This window comes from Ranitomeya imitator, chromosome 2, assembly GCF_032444005.1.
Source record: "Ranitomeya imitator isolate aRanImi1 chromosome 2, aRanImi1.pri, whole genome shotgun sequence".
In the NCBI taxonomy this organism is placed as follows: Eukaryota; Metazoa; Chordata; class Amphibia; order Anura; family Dendrobatidae; genus Ranitomeya; species Ranitomeya imitator.
The window spans coordinates 353130206-353152980 of NC_091283.1; positions in this window are offsets into that span (position 1 = coordinate 353130206).

Consider the following 22775-nt stretch of genomic DNA (forward strand, 5'->3'; position numbering starts at 1 on the left):
ATTACAAAGAAATTGTCCATATGTATATATCAAAGTTTATTCCCTATCTTTCCTGGGATCATGAATGGTAAATGGCGTCTGTCTCAGTCAAAAGCATGATAGAAGTCCATCAAGAAGCATATGGCTAACTCACATACCAGCTGTTCATTCAGTCTGAAGACTGTGTGGAGTGTGTGTGAAGTGAGCTCCCCTTCTTGTGGGTCATGTTATTATATACGTCCCACAGAGCACGTGTTCTTTGTATATGGTATTAACTTTTACTCTGAGCTAAATGTACAGGAGCAATACATGTAATGTCTGCAAAAAGGCAATGTGCTCAGTATAGAATTAAGTGTAAAAAGAATAAATCAATAATTAATATTTAACAAGCACCCACTGCTGGATCAAGGTTATCACCTTTACATGGATAACTTTTTATACCAGCATCCCACTCTTCAAGTTCCTCTCTGCATAAGGCACCGCAGCCTGCCATACTGTCGGCAAAAATCAGATGTCTCACGAAAATCGCTAATTGGGCAGATGCTCAGAAAGGGTGACAGCAGAGCCCAATCTAGCGACCACCTGCAGGTGGTCAAGTACAAGGACAAGATGTCTTTTTCTTGACCACCATACATGGTGATGTCAGCACTGTACCAGGCACCTCTCTACAGGTTTGCAAACCGGACTGTGTACTGGTGTACAAAGAAAATTGGCGTTGATCTCTCTGATCTAGTTCTTCAGCTGTACAGTGCTTTGAGAAAGGCCAAGGTGTGGTACAAGAAGCTGGCTGTGCACAACGTACAGATGGCAATGTACAATGCTTTCCAGCTGTCCCGATGTGCATGCCAGACCACTACATCGTACCCTCAGTTCCAGGAGGTAGAGATTAAGGCCCAGATATTTGGCAGTCAGGAAGGAGCGGGCCCAGTACTTTTGAAACTGAAGGTGCTTGTATTGTACAAGGAAATATGAAGAATTTTTAATTGTCCCAATTACATACAGAGCTCTTAGCTGCAGATTCTTCTGCCTGCATGTGCCTGTGTGTGACTCCTCCTCTCTCTCCCCTTCTATACAGCTGTAACGTGAAACCAGTGTGCCAGCAGCCCCACTGAGTAGTTTTATGACCCTAAACTGGCTAAAAGCAGGCTTGAAGCACATGGCAAACCAAAGTTTCTTTGTCCTTGCAAACTTAAATATCATAGCACCGATTAATAATAGAGGTGGGAAGCTTACAGTTTTGGCATCTGCATCGGTAGAGCCACCCACAGGTAGGTTTTGAAACTTCGGTGTCCAGCAGGAGCTGAGAAATGGATTTCGACCCGACTGAGCTACACAGCTACTCCATGTGTGGCCATAATAGAAAGCTAATTTCAGAACAAGAATAATGATAGTCCCGCCATCACTCTGAGGTTTCCAGCCAGATATATGGAATTAATAAGGCTTTAGTAACTTTTGAAAAGGGGAGTGCATTCCATAGCTCAGTCCACCCCGTGAGGTCATCAAGGGGGAAGACCCTTAGTTTTGGGCAAAAGGTATAAAGCCCAGAGGCCCAGACAAAGGGGGGGTCATTTTGCCCGGGGTGTCAGCTAGGAGGCTGTGCTGATGTACCAGTGTCCCTTGGGGAAGGCACCCTCCCCCACATCCACATGGCAAGCCATTGCTGAAATATGTGAATACATGAGAAACAAAAGGAGTTTGTTTTAAAAAGTACAAAACAATCTTTATTAAATAACAATACAAACAATAAACATGTCCCAAGACATAAAAACATACAGACAATATAGACGAATGTGGAAAATAGACGCCAAAAATATGGCAAGTGCTGCAGGACTACAAGTATAACATTATATCCCTGCCGTATGGGTAACTAGTGGTGAGGAAATACCTGTCTCCCTCCAAAAATAGCCAGAACCTCCCTCTAGCTATACCATAGATCCCATAAAGTCAGTAAGACATTGCCCTCTAAAGACACTGTGAATCCCTATGTGCAAATGCACTGTTAACCCATGAGGCTGTGTCCGGTGGGCAATGCTAAGGGAGGAAAGGGAGATGAGACAAAGGTAGAAATTAAAATAATCCTCACCGCAAGCAGCACCGCACTCTGTACATCCCCGACGCGCGTTTCGCCGCTTCCCAGCTTAGCTTTATCAAGGGGAGTGTAGCCAGGTTCCCTTCTAGGACCTTAAGAATCCTAGGATACTGGTCACGTGTGTATCATATGACCCAGGCACTTACCAAGCTGCGTGTAGACAGCGCATGCGCCGGTCGTCAGCGGTGAAAAAAATGCCCACAACCCTCCTGCTCGGATGTGTCCAGGTGCCAGCAGCGAGTGAGTGCACAATGCCTCAGTCGCGCGAGCCGCAGGACTATGCCGGGCACAGAGGGGCGGGCGCCCGTGACAGGCATGCGCATGCGCACCGCAGTGAAAGAAAGAAGTGGGCAAGTGTCTGACAATGTGTCCCAAAGGTATATGACTCAAAACAACAATATAACAGAGATAAAAACATGTGCAAATATCCAAAAATAGGTCTGCTGAATATCCAACTCTTTCTGGTCTGGTATCGTCATAATCTTATCCTTCCATCGTATAGATCATATCATATGTCATAGCGGTTGTTCCAATCCAAAAGGCACGAAAAAGTTATAATAAATGAGGCCTATTATAATGGATCTATGTATAAGAGCAAATACTGTTAAAACCAAAGCCACACAAAACACAGTTTAAAAGTACAAAAATATAAGAGGGGATTTGATGAAAAAGGGGGGGGGGAGAGAAAGGGGGGGAAAAAACACCCAATTATTAATAATGCATATTTACAAAAAAGCACCAAAATTTAATGAATCATTTAATCCAGTTGGTTTCATGGTCCCCAATGTTATTATCCATTTTAATTCACGTTGTGCTAGGTGTTGTGAATTCTGCTCTTGTGGTCCCTCCGGTGGTTGTAGGTGGGAATGCAGTTGTCTCTGAGTCACAGTCCTGGCCAGGTGTATCTGATGATTACAATTCAGATTGGGTTATTTAGACGTGCTGGATCCTTAAGCCCTTGCCAGTGGTCATTGTTTCTTGTGAAGTGATGGTTCACTTTCTGGCTTCTCCTGCCTGCTGCCAAATTCAGCAAAGATAAGTGTTTTGTTCTTTGAATCTGTTGCACACGGCTGTGTGCTTGTTTTTGTTTTATTCCTGCTCTGATTGTAGGATTCACTGGAGTTGCAGATTTACTCTCCTACATCTATTAGTTAGATGTAGGAAGTTTTTGTAATTTCTGCTGTGGATGTTTTGAAGGGTTTTTTACTGACTGCACAGAACTCTGTTCTTTCCTGTCCTATCTAGCTAGTACGGCCTCCTGTGCTAATTCTGTTTTCTGCCTGTGTGTTTTTTCCCTCTCCGACTCACCGCCAATATTTGTGGGAGGCTGTCTATCCTTTGGGGATTTTCTCTGAGGCAAGATAGTATTCCTCTTTCTATCTTTAGGGGTAGTTAGTACTCCGGCTGTGACTAGGTGTCTAGGTGTGTTAGGTACACTCCACGGCTACGTCTAGTTGCGGTGTTAAGTTCAGGATTGCGGTCAGTACAGTAGCCACGATCTCCAGTGATAGTTCTCATGCAGCTCCGAAGTCACCGGATCATAACAGTACAACTGGCCTACAATGAGTTAAATGCATCTCAGAAGAAGGGAAGGAAGCTCTTGAGGCATTTTTTCTCTCCAGTCTGTTGTGTGTTCTCCTCCCTCTTTACATCTGGGTGACTGACGAGCCCTGTGCAAGCATGAATGTTCAGGATTTGGCTTCTCGTGTAGACCAGATTGCTGCTAAGGTGCAAGGTATTTCTGAGTATATTTTTCAGACTCCTGCTTTAGAACCAAGGATTCCTACTCCTGATTTATTTTCTGGTGACAAATCTAAATTTTTGAGTTTCAAAAATAACTGTAAACTTTTTTTGCCCTGAGACCTCGATCTTCTGGTGATTCCATTCAGCGGGTAAAGATCGTTATATCACTGCTGCGTGGCGACCCGCAGGATTGGGCGTTTTCTCTGGAATCTGGAAATCCGGCTTTATTAAATATTGATTCCTTTTTTCAGGCTTTAGGATTATTGTATGATGAGCCTAATTCTGTGGATCAAGCTGAGAAGACCTTGTTGGCCCTGTCTCAGGGTCAAGAGGCGGCAGAATTGTATTGTCAGAAATTCAGAAAATGGTCGGTGTTGACTAAATGGAATAATGACGCTTTAGCGGCAATTTTCAGAAGGGGGCTTTCTGAATCAGTTAAAGATGTTATGGTGGGGTTTCCCACGCCTTCCAGTCTGAGTGAATCTATGTCTCTGGCCATTCAGATTGACCGATGCCTGCGGGAGCGCAGAACTGTGCGCGCTGTGGCGTTATCTGCAGAGCAAATTCCTGAGCCTATGCAATGTGATAGATTTCTGTCTAGAACGGAACGACAAGGCTTCAGACGTCAAAACAGGTTGTGTTATTATTGTGGCGATGCTTCTCATGTCATTTCTGTCTGCCCTAAGTGGACTAAGAGGATCGCCAGTTCAATTACCATCAGTACTATACAACCTAAATTTTTATTATCTGTGTCCTTGATCTGCTCATTGTGATCATTTTCTGTCATGGCGTTTGTGGATTCAGGCGCCGCCTTGAATTTGATGGATTTAGAACTTGCCAAGCGTTGTGGTTTTCCCTTGCAGCCTTTGCAGAACCCTATTCCTTTAAGGGGCATTGATGCTACACCCTTGGCTAAAAATAAGCCCCAGTTTTGGACACAGGTAACCATGCGCATGGCGCCAGCCCATCAGGAAGATATTCGATTTCTGGTGTTACAAAACTTGCATGATGTTGTCGTGCTGGGTTTTCCGTCGTTGCAGGTACATAATCCTGTGTTGGACTGGAGACCCATGTCTGTGACTAGTTGGGGTTGTCAGGGGGTTCATAATGATGTTCCTTTGATGTCAATCTCCTCTTCTTCACCTTCTGAGATTCCAGAGTTTTTGTCTGATTTTCAGGATGTATTCGATGAGCCCAAGTCCAGTTTTCTTCCGCCGCACAGGGATTGTGATTGTGCTATTGACTTGATTCCAGGCTGTAAGTTTCCTAAGGGTCGACTTTTCAACCTATCTGTGCCTGAACATACCGCCATGCGGAGCTATATTAAGGAGTCTTTGGAGAAAGGGCATATTCGACCATCTTCTTCACCGTTGGGAGCAGGGTTCTTTTTTGTTGCTAAAAAAGATGGTTCCTTGAGACCCTGTATAGATTATCGCCTCTTGAATAAAATCACGGTCAAGTTTCAATACCCTTTACCTTTGCTTCCCGATTTGTTTGCTAGGATTAAGGGAGCTAGTTGGTTTACTAAGATTGACCTTCGAGGGGCATATAATCTTGTTCGTATTAAGCAGGGTGATGAGTGGAAAACTGCGTTTAGCACGCCCGAAGGCCATTTTGAATACCTTGTGATGCCATTCGGACTCTCTAATGCTCCATCTGTTTTTCAGTCCTTTATGCATGATATTTTTCGGACTTATCTTGATAAATTCTTGATTGTATATTTGGACGATATTTTGATTTTTTCCGATGACTGGGAGTCTCATGTGCAACAGGTCAGGAGGGTATTTCAGATCCTTCATGACAATGCCCTGTTTGTAAAGGGGTCTAAGTGTCTCTTTGGGGTGCAGAAAGTCTCTTCTTTGGGCTTCATTTTTTCTCCCTCATCTATAGAGATGGATCCGGTTAAGGTTCAGGCCATTCATGATTGGATTCAGCCCACATCCGTGAAGAGCCTTCAGAAATTTTGGGGTTTTGCAAATTTTTATCGCCGTTTCATTGCTAATTTTTCTAGCGTGGTTAAACCCTTGACAGATTTGACGAAGAAAGGTGCTGATGTGGCGAATTGGCCCTCTGCGGCTGTCTCTGCCTTTCAGGAGCTTAAACGTCGATTTACTTCTGCTCCTGTGTTGCGTCAACCGGATGTTTCTCTTCCGTTTCAGGTTGAGGTTGACGCTTCTGAGATTGGGGCAGGGGCCGTTTTGTCACAGAGGAATTCTGATGGTTCCTTGATGAAGCCATGTGCCTTCTTTTCCCAAAAGTTTTCGCCTGCGGAACGCAATTATGATGTCGGCAATCGGGAGTTGTTGGCTATGAAGTGGGCATTTGAGGAGTGGCGACATTGGCTTGAGGGAGCCAAGCACCGCATTGTGGTCTTGACCGATCATAAGAATCTGATTTACCTTGAGTCGGCCAAGCGGCTGAACCCTAGACAGGCTCGGTGGTCCCTATTTTTCTCACGTTTTGATTTTGTGGTCTCATATCTTCCAGGATCTAAGAATGTTAAGGCGGATGCCCTCTCTAGGAGTTTTTTGCCAGATTCCCCTGGAGTCCTTGAGCGGTTGGCATTCTTAACCCCTTTCTGCCATTAGACGTACTATTGCGTCCATGTGGGGTGGGCTTTTCTTCCCAAGGACGCAATAGTACGTCATATGCGATCGGCAGCGCTCACGGGGGGAGCGCCGCCGATCGCGGCCGGGTGTCAGCTGTTTATCGCAGCTGACATCCGGCACTATGTGCCAGGAGCGGTCACGGACCGCCCCCGGCACATTAACCCCCGGCACACCGCGATCAAAGATGATCGCGATGTGCCGGCGGTACAGGGAAGCACCGCGCAGGGAGGGGGCTCCCTGCGGGCTTCCCTGAGCCCCCCGCAGCAACGCGATGTGATCGCGTTGCTGCGAGGGTCTCACCTCCCTCCCTGCTCCCTCCAGCCCCGGATCCAAGATGGCCGCGGATCCGGGTCCTGCAGGGAGGGAGGTGGCTTCACAGAGCCTGCTCAGAGCAGGCACTGTGAAGCAGCCTGCACTCCTATCAGATCAGTGATCTGACAGAGTGCTGTGCAAACTGTCAGATCACTGATCTGTATTGTCCCCCCCTGGGACAAAGTAAAAAAGTAAAAAAAAAAAATTTCAAATGTGTAAAAAAAAATTAAAAAAAATATTCCAAAATAATGAAAAAAAAATAAAAATATTATTCCCATAAATACATTTCTTTATCTAAATAAAAAAAAAAAAACAATAAAAGTACACATATTTAGTATCGCCGCGTCCGTAACGGCCCGACCTATAAAACTGGCCCACTAGTTAACCCCTTCAGTAAACACCGTAAGAAAAAAAAAAAAAAAACGAGGCAAAAAACAACGCTTTATTATCATACCGCCGAACAAAAAGTGGAATAACACGCGATCAAAAAGACAGATATAACTAACCATGGTACTGCTGAAAACGTCATCTTGTCCCGCAAAAAACGAGCCGCCATACAGCATCATCAGCAAAAAAATAAAAAAGTTATAGTCCTGAGAATAAAGCGATGCAAAAATAATTATTTTTTCTATAAAATAGTTTTTATCGTATAAAAGCGCCAAAACATAAAAAAATGATATAAATGAGGTGTCGCTGTAATCGTACTGACCCGAAGAATAAAACTGCTTCATCAATTTTACCAAACGCGGAACGGTATAAACGCCTCCCCCAAAAGAAATTCATGAATAGCTGGTTTTTGGTCATTCTGCCTCACAAAAATCGGAATAAAAAGCGATCAAAAAATGTCACGTGCCCGAAAATGTTACCAATAAAAACATCAACTCGTCCCGCAAAAACCAAGACCTCACATGACTCTGTGGACCAGAATATAGAAAAATTATAGCTCTCAAAATGTGGTAACGCAAAAAATATTTTTTGCAATAAAAAGCGTCTTTCAGTGTGTGACGGCTGCCAATCATAAAAATCCGCTAAAAAACCCGCTATAAAAGTAAATCAAACCCCCCTTCATCACCCCCTTAGTTAGGGAAAAATTAAAAAAATGTATTTATTTCCATTTTCCCATTAGGGCTAGGGTTAGAGTTAGGGCTAGGGTTAGGGCTAGGGTTAGGGCTAGGGCTAGGGTTAGGGTTAGGGCTAGGGTTAGGGCTAGGGTTAGGGTTAGGGCTAGGGTTAGGGTTAGGGTTAGGGCTAGGGTTAGGGCTAGGGTTAGGGCTAGGGTTAGGGCTAGGGTTAGGGCTAGGGCTACAGTTTGGGTTGGGGCTAAAGTTACAGTTAGGGTTTAGATTACATTTACGGTTGGGAATAGGGTTGGGATTAGGGTTAGGGGTGTGTCAGGGTTAGAGGTGTTGTTAGGGTTACTGTTGGGATTAGGGTTAGGGATGTGTTTGGATTAGGGTTTCAGTTATAATTGGGGGGTTTCCACTGTTTAGGCACATCAGGAGCTCTCCAAACGCGACATGGCGTCCGATCTCAATTCCAGCCAATTCTGCGTTGAAAAAGTAAAACAGTGCTTCTTCCCTTCCGAGCTCTCCCGTGTGCCCAAACAGGGGTTTACCCCAACATATGGGGTATCAGCGTACTCAGGACAAATAGGACAACAACTTTTGGGGTCCAATTTCTCCTGCTACCCTTGGGAAAATACAAAACTCGGGGCTAAAACATATTTTTTGTGGGAAAAAAAAAGATTTTTTATTTTCACGGCTCTGCGTTATAAACTGTAGTGAAACACTTGGGGGTTCAAAGTTCTCACAACACATCTAGATTAGTTCCCTGGGGGGTCTAGTTTCCAATATGGGGTCACTTGTGGGGGGTTTCTACTGTTTAGGTACATTAGGGGTTCTGCAAACGCAATGTGACGTCTGCAGACCATTCCATCTAAGTCTGCATTCCAAATGGCGCTCCTTCCCTTCCGAGCTCTGCCATGCGCTCAAACGTTGGTTTCCCCCAACATACGGGGTATCAGCGTACTCAGGACAAATTGGACAACAACTTTTGGGGTCGAATTTCTCCTCTTACCCTCGGGAAAATACAAAACTGGGGGCTAAAAAATAATTTTGGGGGGAAAGATTTTTTTTTTTAATTTTCACGGCTCTGCGTTACAAACTGTAGTGAAACACTTGGGGGTTCAAAGCTATCACAACACATCTAGATGAGTTCCTTAGGGGGTCTAGTTTCCAAAATGGTGTCACTTGTGGGAGGTTTCTACTGTTTAGGTACATTAGGGGCTCTGCAAATGCAATGTGACACCTGCAGACCATTCCATCTAAGTCCTCATTCCAAATGGAGCTCCTTCCCTTCCGAGCCCTCCCATGCGCCCAAACAGTGGTTCCCCCCCACATATGGGGTATCAGCGCACTCAGGACAAATTGGACAACAAATTGTGGGGTCGAATTTCTCCTTTTACCCTCGGGGAAAATACAAAACTGGGGGCTAAAAAATAATTTTTGTGGGAAAAAATTTTTGTTTTATTTTTACGGCTCTCCATTATAAACTTCTGTGAAGCCCTTGGTGGGTCAAAGCGCTCAGCACACATCTAGATAAGTTCCTAAGGGGGTCTACTTTCCAAAATGGTGTCACTTGTGGGGGGTTTCTACTGTTTAGGTACATTAGGGGCTCTGCAAACGCAATGTGACACCTGCAGACCATTCCATCTAAGTCTGCATTCAAATGGCACTCCTTCCCTTCTGAGCCCTCCCATGTGCCCAAACAGTGGTTCCCCCCACATATGGTGTATCATCGCACTCAGGACAAATTGGGCAACAAATTTTGGGGTCCAATTTCTCCTGTTACCCTCAGGAAAATACAAAACTGGGGGCTAAAAAAATAATTTTTGTGGGAAAAAAATTTTGTTTTATTTTTACGGCTCTGCATTATAAACTTCTGTGAAGCACTTGGTGGGTCAAAGTGCTCACCACACCTCTAGATAAGTTCCTTAGGGGGTCTACTTTCCAAAATGGTGTCATTTGTGGGGGGTTTCAATGTTTAGGCACATCAGTGGCTCTTCAAACGCAACATGGCGTCCCATCTCAATTCCTGTCAATTTTGCTTTGAAAAGTCAAACGGCGCTCCTTCCCTTCCGAGCTCTCCCATCCACCCAAACAGTGGTTTACCCCCACATATGGGGTATCCGCGTACTCAGGACAAATTGTACAACAACTTTTGGGGTCCAATTTCTTCTCTTACCCTTGGGAAAATAAAAAATTGGGGGCAAAAAGATAATTTTTGTGAAAAAATATGATTTTTTATTTTTACGGTTCTACATTATAAACTTCTGTGAAGCACTTGGTGGGTCAAAGTGCTCACCACACCTCTAGATAAGTTCCTTAGGGGGTCTACTTTCCAAAATGGTGTCACTTGTGGGGGGTTTCAATGTTTAGGCACATCAGTGGCTCTTCAAACGCAACATGACGTCCCATCTCAATTCCTGTCAATTTTGCATTGAAAAGTCAAACGGCGCTCCTTCCCTTCCGAGCTCTCCCATCCGCCCAAACAGTGGTTTACCCCCACATATGGGCTATCAGCGTACTCAGGACAAATTGTACAACAACTTTTGGGGTCCAATTTCTTCTCTTACCCTTGGGAAAATAAAAAATTGGGGGCGAAAAGATAATTTTTGTGAAAAAATATGATTTTTTATTTTTACGGTTCTACATTATAAACTTCTGTGAAGCACTTGTTGGGTCAAAGTGCTCACCACACCTCTAGATAAGTTCCTTAGGGGGTCTACTTTCCAAAATGGTGTCACTTGTGGGGGGTTTCAATGTTTAGCCACATCAGGGGCTCTCCAAACGAAACATGGCGTCCCATCTCAATTCCAGTCAATTTTGCATTGAAAAGTCAAATGGCGCTCCTTCGCTTCCGAGCTCTGCCATGCGCCCAAACAGTGGTTTACCCCCACATGTGGGGTATTGGCATACTCAGGACAAATTGTACAACAATGTTTGGGGTCCATTTTCTCCTGTTACCCTTGGTAAAATAAAACAAATTGGAGCTGAATTACATTTTTTGTGAAAAAAAGTTAAATGTTCATTTTTATTTAAACATTCAAAAAATTCCTGTGAAGCACCAGAAGGGTTAATAAACTTCTTGAATATGGTTTTGAGCACCTTGAGGGGTGTAGTTTTTAGAATGGTGTCACACTTGGGTATTTTCTATCATATAGACCCCTCAAAATGACTTCAAATGAGATGTGGTCCCTAAAATAAAATGGTGTTGTAGAAATGAGAAATTGCTGGTCAACTTTTAACCCTTATAACTCCCTAACAAAAAAAAATTTTGGTTCCAAAATTGTGCTGATGTAAAGTAGACATGTGGGAAATGTTACTTATTAAGTATTTTGTGTGACATATCTCTGTGATTTAATTGCATAAAAATTCAAAGTTGGAAAATTGCGAAATTTTCATAATTTTCGCCAAATTTCCGTTTTTTTCACAAATAAACGCAGGTACTATCAAATAATTTTTACCATTGTCATGAAGTACAATATGTCACGAGAAAACAATGTCAGAATCACCAGGATCCATTGAAGCGTTCCAGAGTTATAACCTCATAAAGGGACAGTGGTCAGAATTGTAAAAATTGGCCCGGTCATTAACGTGCAAACCACCCTTGGGGGTAAAGGGGTTAAGGAAGGGGTGATTCTGTCTGCCATCTCCCCTGATTTGCGGCGGGCGCTAAAGGAATTTCAGGCTGATATACCTGACCGCTGTCCTGTAGGGAAGCTGTTTGTTCCTGATAGATGGACAAGTAAGGTAATTTCTGAGGTCCATTGTTCTGTGTTGGCCGGTCATCCTGGGATTTTTGGTACCAGAGATTTGGTTGCTAGGTCCTCTTGGTGGCCTTCCTTGTCGCGGGATGTGCGTTCTTTTGTGCAGTCCGGTGGGACTTGTGCCCGGGCTAAGCCTTGCTGTTCCCGCGCTAGTGGGTTGCTTTTGCCTTTGCCCATTCCGGAGAGGCCTTGGACGCATATTTCCATGGATTTTATGTCGGATCTTCCTGTGTCCCAGAGGATGTCTGTTATCTGGGTGGTTTGTGACCGGTTCTCTAAAATGGTCCATTTGGTACCTTTGCCTAAATTGCCTTCCTCCTCTGATTTGGTTCCATTGTTTTTTCAACATGTGGTTCGTTTGCATGGCATTCCTGAGAATATTGTGTTTGACAGAGGTTCCCAGTTTGTTTCCAGGAATTGGCGGGCCTTTTGTGCTAGGATGGGTATTGATTTGTCTTTTTCTTCGGCGTTCCATCCTCAGACAAATGGCCAAACTGAGCGAACTAATCAAACCTTGGAAACCTATTTGAGATGCTTTGTGTCTGCTGATCAGGATGATTGGGTGACTTTTTTGCCGTTGGCCGAGTTTGCCCTTAATAATCGGGCCAGTTCGGCTACTTTGGTTTCGACTTTCTTTTGTAATTTTGGTTTCCATCCTCGTTTTTCTTCAGGGCAGGTTGAGCCTTCTGATTGTCCTGGTGTGGATTCTGTGATGGACAGGTTACAACAGATTTGGACTCATGTGGTGGACAATTTGACGTTGTCCCAGGAAAAGGCTCAGCGTTTTGCTAACCGCCGTCGGTGTGTTGGTCCTCGGCTTCGTGTGGGGGATTTGGTCTGGTTGTCCTCTCGTCATGTTCCTATGAAGGTTTCTTCCCCTAAGTTCAAGCCTCGGTTTATTGGTCCTTATAAGATTTCTGAGATTATCAATCCTGTGTCTTTTCGCTTGGCCCTTCCGGCCTCTTTTGCCATCCACAATGTTTTCCACAGATCTTTGTTGCGGAGATATGTGGTGCCCGTTGTTCCATCTGTTGATCCTCCTGCCCCGGTGTTGGTTGAGGGGGAGTTGGAATATGTGGTTGAGAAAATTTTGGATTCTCGTTTTTCGAGGCGGAAGCTTCAGTATCTTGTCAAGTGGAAGGGTTATGGCCAGGAGGATAATTCTTGGGTTGTTGCCTCCGATGATCATGCCGCCGATTTGGTTCGTGCTTTTCATTTGGCTCGTCCTGATCAGCCTGGGGGCTCTGGTGAGGGTTCGGTGACCCCTCCTCAAGGGGGGGGTACTGTTGTGAATTCCGTTCTTGGGCTCCCTCCGGTGGTTGTAAGTAGCATTTTTGTGAATTCTGCTCTTGGGCTCCCTCCTGTGGTTTTGAGTGGTATGGCTTCTTCTTGGATTTAGCTGCTCAGCTGTTTTCACTGATCGTCTTTCGGGCTCGGCTATATTTGTCTGGCCTTATCTCTCATTCAATGCCAGTTGTCAATTGTTCCAGCCTGGAGTCATTGCTCTTTGGATTTCCCTGACACTCTGACCAGTTCTGCAAAGCTAAGTCCTTGCTTGTACTTTTGCAGTTCACTTGTCGTGGACTTTTTGTTCAGCTCTTTCTATGTTTTTGTTCATTTGTCCAGCTTATCAATATGGATCTATTCAGCTAAGCTGGAAGCTCTGGGCAGCAGAGTCTGCCCTCCACGACTTTAGTTAGGTGTGGAGATTTTTGCATTTCTCTGTGGTGGACTTTTTCTAGTTTTTATTACTGACCGCACAGTGCTCTTTCCTGTACTTTCCTATCTAGCTAGAAGTGGCCTCCTGTGCTAAATCTTGTTTCATACTACGTATGTCATTTCCTTCTCCTCTCACAGTCATTACATGTGGGGGGCTATCTATCCTTTGGGGAATTTCTCTGAGGCAAGATAGTTTTCCTGCTTCTATCTTTAGGGGTAGTTAGCTCTTAGGCTGTGATGAGGTGCCTAGGCCGAGTTAGGAGCATCCCACGGCTACTTTTAGTGTTGTGTTGAGCTTAGGGACTGCGGTCAGTATAGTTCCCACCTACTCAGAGCTAGTCTCATGTCGCTCCATAATCACCAGATCATAACAGTCAACCTCCAAACTGATGTCCAAAAAATCAATTTTCTCAGTGTCATGCCTGTAGGTAAGTCTAATGTTGAAATTATTCATATTGATCTGACCCATAAATTCGTCCAACTGCTGCACCGTCCCACGCCAAAAAAACAAAATGTCATCAATGTAGCGTAACCAGCACAGCACATGGTCGGCGGCCCCCGCCCCCGAGTCACCAAAAACCAACCTCTCCCAAAAACCAAGGAAGTGGTTGGCGTACGCGGGGGCACAGACCGCACCCATGGCTGTGCCACGCTTTTGTTGGTAAAATTGGTCTTTAAACGTAAAAAATTATGCGTGAGGTCAAAGTGCAGCAGTTCGATAATCAGCTCACTCAAAGGGCCGTCCAGGTTGGAGGCCTCGAGGAAGAAGCGGACCGCTTGCAGACCATCAGTGTGATTTATACAAGTGTACAGAGTTTCGACGTCTGCTGTCACTAGTAATGTCCCTTTGTCAACAAAAATGGCGTCAAAAAAATGAACACCAGACAGACGAAGCAGTTGGACGAATTTATGGGTCAGCTCAATATGAATAATTTCAACATTAGACTTACCTACAGGCATGACACTGAGAAAATTGATTTTTTGGACATCAGTTTGGAGGTTGACTCTTCTTCATCCATCCAAACTGATGTCTTTCATAAAACAACATCCGTCAATGCGTTGATACATGCGAAATCGGCGCATAGTCAAGCCACCATTAGGGCCGTCCCGGTTGGACAGTTCTTGAGGATGAGGCGGATCTGCTCTACGGACCAAAAGTTTGAGACACAGGCCTTAGGCAAAGATTCGAACAGAGACGTTATAGCAAAAGATGCATTAAAAATGGGTATAACAGAGCCAGAGCAGTGACACGTGATTCACAGATACATGGCAATGTGAAACGTGAGAAGAAGGATGAGATGATTCGTTTTATTTCCATTTATAACCATGAGTGGGACAGTATTAGGGCAATTTTAACAAAATATTGGCCCGTTCTGAGCGCCGAACCCTCCCTGGGACCATTCCTTACAGATAGACCATTAATGACCCCCCGTAGGTCTAAAAATCTCAGAGACTTACTAATATCAAGCCACTATGTGGCACCAAGTACGAATCCATTCGGAGCAACAAAACCAATTAAAGGTTGCTTCAAATGTGGCCACTGTGTTGCTTGTGTTAACATCCTACGTACGACGTCCTTTCACTCAGCTGATAGCAAGAAAGAATACAAAATACGTCAATATATTTCTTGCAATACCAGCAATGTTATATATTATGCTACGTGCGGGTGTCCTTTAGTGTATGTGGGATTGACATCACGCGAGTTGCGAGTGCGCGTAAGGGAACACGTACGGGACATTATCGCTGCAAGTTTGGTAGAGGATGTGTCTACACTCAAAACCATTCCGAAACATTTTAAGGTGGCCCATAATTGCAATCCAAAAGAGTTCATGGTCAGAGGAATTGACGTTGTGCACACAGGAATTAGAGGGGGAGATATCAAAAATCTCCTAGCACAACGTGAATTAAAATGGATAATAACATTGGGGACCATGAAACCAACTGGATTAAATGATTCATTAAATTTTGGTGCTTTTTTGTAAATATGCATTATTAATAATTGGGTGGTTTTTCCCCCCCTTTCTCTCCTCCCCCCCCCCCCCCCTTTTCGTCAAATCCCCTCTTATATTTTTGTACTTTTAAACTGTGTTTTGTGTGGCTTTGGTTTTAACAGTATTTGTTCTTATACATAGGTCCATTATAATAGGCCTCATTTATTATAACTTTTTTGTGCCTTTTGGATTGCAACAACCGCTATGACATATGATATGATCTATACGTTGGAAGGATAAGATTATGACGATACCAGACCAGAAAGAGTTGGATATTCAGCGGACCTATTTTTGGATATTTGCACATGTTTTTATCTCTGTTATATTGTTGTTTTGAGTCATATACCTTTGGGACACATTGTCAGACACTTGCCCACTTCTTTCCTTCACTGCGGTGCGCATGCGCATGCCTGTCACGGGCGCCCGCCCCTCTGTGCCCGGCATAGTCCTGCGGCTCGCGTGACTGAGGCATTGTGCACTCACTCCCTGCTGGCACCTGGACACGTCTGAGCAGGAGGGTTGTGGGCGTTTTTCTCACCGCTGATGACCGGCGCATGCGCTGTCTACACGCAGCTTGGTAAGTGCCTGGGTCATGTGATACACACGTGACCAGTATCCTAGGATACTTAAGGTCCTAGAAGGGAACCTGGCTACACTCCCCTTGATAAAGCTAAGCTGGGAAGCGGCGAAACGCGCGTCGGGGACGTACAGAGTGCAGTGCTGCTTGCGGTGAGGATTATTTTCATTTCTACCTTTGTCTCATCTCCCTTTCCTCCCTTAGCATTGCCCACCGGACACAGCCTCATGGGTTAACAGTGCATTTGCACATAGGGATTCACAGTGTCTTTAGAGGGCAATGTCTTACTGACTTTATGGGATCTATGGTATAGCTAGAGGGAGGTTCTGGCTATTTCTGGAGGGAGACAGGTATTTCCTCACCACTAGTTACCCATACGGCAGGGATATAATGTTATACTTGTAGTCCTGCAGCACTTGCCATATTTTTGGCGTCTATTTTCCACATTCGTCTATATTGTCTGTATGTTTTTATGTCTTGGGACATGTTTATTGTTTGTATTGTTATTTAATAAAGATTGTTTTGTACTTTTTAAAACAAACTCCTTTTGTTTCTCATGTATTCATGTAGACGTTTTCTTGAGGTGTACGTAGTGACTAGACATTTAGTTAGGGTCACACCATGAATCTGGATATTGTGGTATCATTGCTGAAATATGTAAGTCCTCACTGTTAATCCTTTTTATTTTGTAATTGCCTGTATATACTGTAATTGTCTCATTTGTATCATCTTTTTAAACTTTTGTAAACACTGCCTATTCTTTTTGGAGTAAAATCTATAAAACTTTACTAGCTTTGTTCTACTTGCTCTAAACGTATCTGCCACATCCTCCGTGCTAAAACTACGCTACTGTTGGGTTGGCTCCTGACCCAATATTGATTTTAATATCAGAACCAGAAGCTGGTGGCAGCAAATGTGTCCTGGGGTATTTGGGGAGACTGGCAGTGACAGACAGAGGGTATTATGTGTGTATTACCCACCTGAGACTGGGGACATACATACCGCCCACCCTGCAGAGTGCCCAATAGCCAGTACACAGCAAGGCAGCCGTTCTGGTGACTACTTATCCTAGTTGTAGTTCCCTGACTGACCTAAGGATAAAGGGGCGCCAGAAAGCTGCAAGTTCCAAAACAGGAACTGAAGGTGGGATCGTGAATTAGGATCCCTGACAAAGGCCAACATTTCCTGGGGGAAGTCCAGCAAAGCGCAAAAAACGGTAAATCGCAAAAGATGCCGAATGTGTTACAGAAGGGGAATATGCGAGGACTCATTTATCAATGTGACACCTGCCACAAAAAACTTTGCCTGTGTATGAAAGGAATGCTTCAGACTGTACGACACATCCATGGACCACTAAATTCATTTCTGACTTATACAACTGACGTATGACAACCCGACAAACACTACACAACTCACGAATGCCACTACATTATAACATTCCCATAACAGTAGATCAGTTCCAAAAAGGGGGCAGTTGTTGGGCATTTACACTGTTTAAGCACATCAGGGGCTCTGCAAATGCAAAATGACGCCTGCAGACCATTCCATCAAAGTCTGTATTCCAAAACGTCACTTCTTTCCTTCCGAGCCCTGTTATGCACCAAAACAATGGTTTTGCCTCACATCTGGGGTATCGGCGTACTCTGGAGAAATTGCACAACTTTTGGGGTCTGTTACCCTTGTGAAAATAATGGGGGCAGCAAAAAGATCATTTTTGTTGAAAAAATTATTTTTTATTTTCATGGCTATACGTTATAAACTTCTGTAAAACACTTGGGTTCAAAGTGTTCACCACACATCTAGATAAGTTCCTTAATAGGTCTAGTTTTCAAAATTGGGTCACTTATTGGGGGTTTCTACTGTTTAGACACATCAGGGGCATGATGTGGCATGATGCCCACAGACCATTCCATCAAAGGCTGCATTCCAAAATGTCACTCCTTCCCTTTTGAACCCTGATGTGCACCCAAACAAAGAACAGATACCACTGATACATATCTTAAAAATTTTTTTTTTTTTTTATACCGGGGTAACATCCCATGTAAATTTAGGACATAAATATAGTAACCAGGACACTCCTAAGCAACAGATCCTACAAAACTCCATGGAGTAATAAGTCCCATATACTCATATGAAAATTGATAGTTTTATTCGTATTAACACATAGAAAATAAAATAACTACAGACTGACAACACAAGATACAGAAATAATGCTTATACAGAGAGTACAGACAACTGTAATAACACCATGGGCATATAGAGCAAAAGACCTCTACATTCAAATGAGGCCCCGCGTATAACGGGAAAGTGCTTAATGCAACACTAAAGTGCCAGGGTATATATCGCTAGATCCCTATCTGGGGTAAAAAGCTCCGTATACAGCGTGCCACTTACAGGGTCAGAAAGTGACTGAATGAGCAAAGTGCGCCGCTCATCTTACCCATCAATATGTGCCAGTGTCTGTCTGCCGTGGAGACAGACACTGGCACATATTGATGGGTAAGATGAGCGGCGCACTTTGCTCATTCAGTCACTTTCTGACCCTGTAAGTGGCACGCTGTATACGGAGCTTTTTACCCCAGATAGGGATCTAGCGATATATACCCTGGCACTTTAGTGTTGCATTAAGCACTTTCCCGTTATACGCGGGGCCTCATTTGAATGTAGAGGTCTTTTGCTCTATATGCCCATGGTGTTATTACAGTTGTCTGTACTCTCTGTATAAGCATTATTTCTGTATCTTGTGTTGTCAGTCTGTAGTTATTTTATTTTCTATGTGCACCCAAACAGTTGTTTTTCTCCCACATGTGAGGTATCTATGTACTCAGGAGAATTTGCTAAACAAATTTTGAGGTCCATTTTCTCCTATTAACCAGTTGAGGTCTAAAAGATCATTTTTTATTGAAAAAAATCAGATTTTTTTATTTTCACAGCTCTACATTATCGTTCAATCTTTGTTTATTGAACATAACAGAGAGAAAAAGGGAACATTCATACAGTCATAAACCGTAGAGAACATTACAAGTTATAGGCATGCCAACAGTGCAACTTTTCGATTTCCTTAGCTCCGTCAACTTAGAGGAAGTGAACAACTATAGAATTATAGTATGAGTCCTGATAGAGTATTTTCACGATTTCACTCAATAGTCCATGTTCTGTCCTCACTAAATGAGACAGGCCCACGTAGCTATACAGTCAGCTAAACCGCTATACCGGGTCCAATAAGGAGACTGTGGTTGAGTCTGTGCTTTATTAAACGTAGTGGTATATTGATGCGGTAAAACTGTGAACAATGATATACATAGAATCAGTGCATGGCATAGAACAGATACATAATACACATGATATACATTATGCATAACATTAGAAAGCTAGTGACTAAACTGGGAGTACAACTGGTTAAACTAAGCTAATATAGAGCAGGAATATCTATATGAAGCATAAAGACATACCGGCAATGCAATCGCAAGGGGGATGAAGTGAAGCGTCTTTTCTTGAAGGCAAACTGAAGAAAGTGAAAGGAAAAATGGAGGGAAATGGAGGCTGAGCTACCATAATGCATTGCAAAGGAGGAGGAGAATCAGACATGGATAATACAAAAACAAGATTGAACTGCCAACATAACTCTGACCGCTAGAGGGAGCCAAAGCATCACAGATGAATAAAGGCATGAATATATCAATACTGTATACTGAGGAAACTGCAATTATGCAAGCAAATAATCAGGGTAACAATATTAGATGGCGGAGACAGAACACTCCCCGTCTGGCATCAACGGATGTCACTACTCCTTTCTTCCGAAGGCAACAATAGGACCAGTTCAGATAACGGTCTGGAAAATGTCTTAAGTTCATTCCCTTTGGTCATCCTTAGCTCAACTTTGCGGACGTTGCCGTCCTTGCTCGGGAACGTTGCGGTAACTAGACCAAGTGGCCACTGGTTTCGATGAATCTGACAGTCTTTCACAAGAACAAGGTCACCTATGTTCAGATTAGGTTTAGTAGATTGCCACTTCGTACGTGGCTGCAGGGTAGACAAATATTGTTTGCGCCACCTGTCCCAGAAAGTATTTGCAAGACTTTGTACCTGTCTCCATTGGCGCTTGTAGAGGTCCTTCGCGTCGAATCCTCCTGGAGGGGCACTGGACAGTCCTGTTTTCTGGGTAAGTAAAGTAGCTGGAGTCAGTAACAAAGGCACCTCAGGGTCGTTAGGAACTGGAACCAGGGGTCTTGCGTTAATTATAGCTGCAGCTTCAGCCATGAAGGTGATGAGACTTTCGTGGGTGAGTCTCGCTGCTCCTTCTTGAAGAAGAGTGGAGTCAAGAATTCTCCGTACTAGACCAATCATTCGTTCCCAAGATCCTCCCATATGTGAAGAGTGAGGTGGGTTGAATGACCATGTGCAGCCTTGGTCACTGAGGAACCTCTCGAGAGTCTTATAGTTTAGATTTGAGGGTATTCCTAATTCCTTTGCTGCACCAACGAAGTTAGTACCTCTGTCTGAACGTATGTGCTTGATAGGACCACGGATGGCCATAAAACGTCTTAAGGCATTGATGAAGCTTGACGTGTCAAGGGACTCGATGACCTCTATGTGGACGGCTCTGATTGACATGCAAGTGAACATGACTGCCCAACGTTTACTATTGGCTTGGCCGCCTCTCGTACGACGTGTAACAACTGACCAAGGCCCAAACACATCGAGACCAACGCTAGTAAAGGGAGGGTCTGGGCTGAGTCTATCTGCTGGTAGGTCAGCCATCTTTTGGGTTTGAGTTGAACCACGAAGCTTACGGCAGGTAACACATTTGTAGATGACACTACTGATGAGTCTTTTTGCACCGATGATCCACAAGCCAGCAGATCTGATGGCTCCTTCTGTAAATAGTCTTCCTTGGTGCTTGACCAGATTGTGGTAATGTTGTACGATTAGGTAGGCAACATGACATTTTCCGGGAAGTATAAGAGGGAATTTCTCCACAAACTCCATCTCAGCTTCTTTGAGTCGGCCTCCTACCCTCAGCAGGCCGTTGTTGTCGATGAATGGGTCGAGTTTTCTCAATACGCTGCTCGCTGGTATTGGAGCTTTGTTAGTAAGACATTGGATTTCTGCCAAGTAGGTTTCTCTTTGAACAGTGAGGATGATGTGATTTCTAGAGAACTCTAAGTCGGAGGTAACGTAGGTATTTTTACAAAGATGCCAACCTTTACATTTTTCTGTGCCACAAGTTCTGGTAGCCATGAATGAGCGAGCTATATGTGTCAGGCAGGTAATGGCTCGAGTAAGTGACTTCCAACTTGAGAATCTGTCGAACCTGCAAGATCCAAGCTGGATAACAGAGGTCATTGTATGTAGTGTAGACACCTGAGGGCGGATTTCAGCATCTGAGTCCTCTCCTACAAGTTCGAAGGTGTCTGGAAAACATTCCTCAATGTACAATAGTTTTGGTCCAGAGAGCCACGTTGTGCTTCCTAGTCGACTTGCGTCAACTGCTCTAGTTGCATGATCTGCGGGATTCTGGTCTGTGGGTATGTAATGCCACTGCTGTGGGTGAACTGATCTCCTGATTCGTAGCACTCTGTTATTGACATAAACGTAGAATCGCCTGGTTTCGTTGTGGATATATCCCAGGACTACTTTGCTGTCTGAGTAGAACTTGGCTTGTGTCAGGTCGATATCCATTTCGGATGCGATGAACTCCGCTAACTCAACGGCTAAGACTGCGGCACAAAGCTCTAACCTGGGTATAGTGTGCTCTGGTTGTGGTGCGAGTTTGGCCTTTCCCATGACGAAACCAATGTGGCACTGACATTTGGAGTCTACAGTTTTGAGGTAGGCAACAGCGGCAATTGCTTTGACAGAAGCATCTGCAAATACGTACAGTCTTTGGCTCTGTATCTCAGTAGATGGCACAGGGGTGTATGGTCTTGGCATATGCAAGTTGGAGAGTGCCGCTAACGAGTTCTTCCACTCTTCCCACTGTATCCTCTTATCAGGTGGCAGAGGTGCATCCCAATCAGATGTTTCCCTAGTTAAGTCTCTTAGTAGGGCCTTGCCTTGTATAGTAACAGGAGCTGTGAAACCCAAGGGGTCGTACAGACTGTTGATGGTAGACAGGACGCCTCTACGTGTGAAAGGCCTTTCTTCCTGGCTGACCTGAAAGGTGAAAGTGTCTGATTGTAGATTCCAGAGAAGCCCAAGGCTGCGTTGCATTGGTGCGAGGTCTGACCCCAGGTCTAGGTCTCTGAGACCATTACATAGGTCTTGAGAAGGGAACGCTTCCATGAGTTCTTGGCTGTTTGAGGCTATTTTATGAAGCCTAAGGTTTGAGCAGGCAAGCATGTCCTGGGCTCTCCTGAGAAGACTGATGGCAGTCTCATTTGAAGGCATGGCTTTTAGACAGTCGTCGACATAAAAGTCCTTTTCTATGAATTGTCTGACATCTGCTCCGTATTCTGCTTCTCCTTCCTGAGCCGACCTTTTGAGTCCGTAAATGGCGACTGCAGGTGAAGGACTGTTGCCAAAGATGTGCACTCTCATGCGATACTCTGTGACTTCTTTAGTAGGATCATTGTCTCTGTACCAGAAGAATCTTAGGAAGTTCCTGTCTCTCTCTCTCACAAGGAAACAATGGAACATTTGCTGGATGTCAGCGATGAAGGCAATGGAATCCTTACGGAAGCGCATAAGTACACCCAGTAGTTTGTTATTGAGGTCTGGTCCTGTCAGCAGAACGTCATTCAGGGAGACATCATTAAATTTAGCACTGGAATCAAACACGACTCTGATCTGGCCTGGTTTCTTAGGGTGGTATACTCCGAACATGGGTAGGAACCAGCATTCTTCAGAGTCTTTGAGAGTGGGAGCTAGTTCTGCGTGACGGTTTTCAAAAATCTTTGACATGAAGGAGAAAAAGTGATCTTTCATC